The 2,531-nt window shown below is 60.5% G+C and overlaps 1 protein-coding gene across 1 annotated transcript in view; it reads right to left on the reverse strand.

Moving 5' to 3' along the window:
• LOC117877605 (sulfotransferase 1 family member D1-like) overlaps window positions 1-2,201 on the reverse strand; it is a 19,215-nt gene extending 17,014 nt beyond the window's left edge. Inside the window, exon 1 of the mRNA XM_034770798.1 lies at window positions 1,966-2,201. The gene's annotated coding sequence lies outside the window, so the exon portion shown is untranslated. The remainder of the gene's footprint in view (window positions 1-1,965) is intronic.
• Window positions 2,202-2,531: the final 330 nt, after the last annotated feature.

The raw sequence follows: 2,531 nt of genomic DNA on the forward strand, positions 1-2,531 counted from the left end.
GGGGTGCGGGGTCTGGGAGGGAGTTAGGGTGCGGGGTCTGGGAGGGAGTTAGGGTGCAGGAGGGCGCTCAGGGTGGGGTGCGGGGTCTGGGAGGGACTTAGGGTGCGGGAGGGCGCTCAGGGTGGGGTGCCGGGTCTGGGAGGGAGTTAGGGTGCGGGAGGGCGCTCAGGGTGGAGGTGCAGGAGGAAGTTCATGGCTGGGGGAGGCAGGAGGGGCAGAGCACTTACCTGGGGCAGCTCCTGTTTGGTGCAGGGGGTGTGCAGGTGGCTCTGCGCAACGCAGCACCGCCCCATAGCCACGATTCTGGGAGCTGTCCGCCCCCTCCCCCCGGCAGGCAGGGCCACCAGGAACGCAGGGACTTTAGGGGCTGCAGGGCCCTGGGCTAAGGGGGCCCCGTGGCCCTGGCCTGCAGCTCTAAAGTCCCTGTCAGAATGCGACCCTGCGAGCACGGGCCGGAGGACTCAGGAGGAGCAGGGGCAGCGCACAGCCAGCGGCCGGAGAGAAGCAACGCTTTCCCCTTCAAAGCGCTGCTTCTCTCCAGCCGGCTTTGAAGGGGAAAGCGCCGCTTCTTTCCGGCCGCTGGCTGCGCGGCTGCCCCTGCTCCTCCACGGGCCGGAGGACTCGGGGCCGCATTCCGAAAGGGGCTTTAGAGCTGCAGGCCAGGGCCCCGGGGCCCCCTTAGCCCAGGGCCCTGCAGCCCCTAAAGCCCCTGCGTTCCGGGTGCCCCTGCCTGCCGGGGGGGCAGTTTCCCTGCTCGCTTGCTCCCTCCCTCCTCCGGCCACCCTTTTTTTCCCCCCCCTCCGGTAGCGCTCCGCCAGCCATGCCCCCCAATGGATCGTCTTGCGCACCCCACTTTGGAGACCACTGGCCTAGGGGACGGAGCAGCCTTACGCTCCCTGGAGGCAGGACCCAAGGCATGGGGGGGAGGGGGTAAAATGGGTGCTAAACTAAGTCCCTGCTCGGGGGGCTGCTGTGGAGCCAGCAAGTTCGGGGTGTGAACAGGCTGGATATCGCTTCCCCCTGCCACTCCAGAGCTTTACTGGGGGGTGGAGAGGCTTCCCCGGTGTGCGGGGCTTTGGCACACTCAGGACTCGGCTCCTCCTAGTCAGAGGGTCTTGGGCTTTCCTGGGGCACCGGCCCAGCCAGAGGCAGTGGGGGAAGGAAGGAGCTGCCGGCCACGCTGTCGGTGAGCTGAGCGCTCCGACCAGGGGCTGGTTCTCTGCACAGCACAGGGAGCAGGATGCGCCCTGCCGGGGGGATGTGGCAGAGCAGTGGGGCTGGGGGGGGCGGTGAAGGGGCAAAGCAGGGAGAGGACAGCGAGAGGGGGCGCACGTAAAGGGCCAATAGGTGAGCAGCAGAGGCGACATGTAACCGGACACTGCCTGGAGCCTGCCGACACTCAGCAGCCACTGCAGCACGCAGCCCAGGCCGGCTGGGAATGGGGACGTGGGGCCCTGCCGAGAGCCAGCACGCAGCAGGGGCTGCGCTGATGGACCAGCATGGGGAGCGGCCACCCCGTGCGCTGCAACTTTGCCCCATCACCAGCCTTGCACACCCACCCCCATCGTCAGCCACTGGACCCCCCGTTCACCACTGGTGGGCGGCTGGCTGGCGAGCAGGAATCCGGCCAGAGGCAGGACCCACAAGTATTGATGTGGGGGAGACCGAAAATATGGAACAATTTGCCCATATTTAAGAAAAAGTCGGGACACCTGCAGGAGGGCTTAAATATGGGACTGTCCCTTTAAAAACAGGACACCCTAAGCCTGAGTAACAGCTGAGCCTGTGTGCAGCTGAGCAGATCACAATTTTCAAGGGCTTGCGCAGAGCACACAAAATGGACCAGACACACTCCCTTTTCTCCCCAGGTTCCTTAGGTGACCAAGGGCATCTTTCAGAGAAGCAAAAGTAAACAATCTGAATGCAAATGTGTCCCACCCTCTCTCGCCCTGTGCAGTATAATACCTGGATATCAGGGGGCTTCCACAGGTTTTACTTCAAGGGAGTATTTCTTAGAGTTGATCCTTCTCCTGCGAGAGCTCTGAGTTTCTTCAATCCCAAATCTCAGTTTTTCCCCCTTCTGGCCTCAACAAGTTAACACACTATTTATCGACTTTTTACTTCCTGGTTCCACTCTGGACTATGTTTAAAGGGCTTATCACTAGATAAAACAAACTGGTCTCGATATGTTCCCACTTGTCCTTGGGCTCTCAGCTCCCGTGTAGTACCTGTAGAAGTCTAGCGTGGCATTGTGCAGCATATGTGTATCTCTTTCACTCAGTCTTGTCCGGGATGTTTTCTCGTGTCCTTTGTGTTGACACAATCCTGGCCTAGAAGGAAACAAGAAGGGACAGAATTTGAGTGAAGGAGACAGCAGTGGGGCCTAAAGAGGGTGGTGTTTCCAAAAGATCGGCTGTAGTCCAACCAGAAATTGCAGCCCTAATGCAGGAGTGACGGGATAGAATTCTACAGGAGGGTCAGACTAGATGAACGGAATATAGTCCCTTCTGGCTTTAAAATCTATGACTGTG

The sequence above is a fragment of the Trachemys scripta genome, chromosome 5 (assembly GCF_013100865.1).
Source record: "Trachemys scripta elegans isolate TJP31775 chromosome 5, CAS_Tse_1.0, whole genome shotgun sequence".
NCBI lineage: Eukaryota > Metazoa > Chordata > Testudines > Emydidae > Trachemys > Trachemys scripta.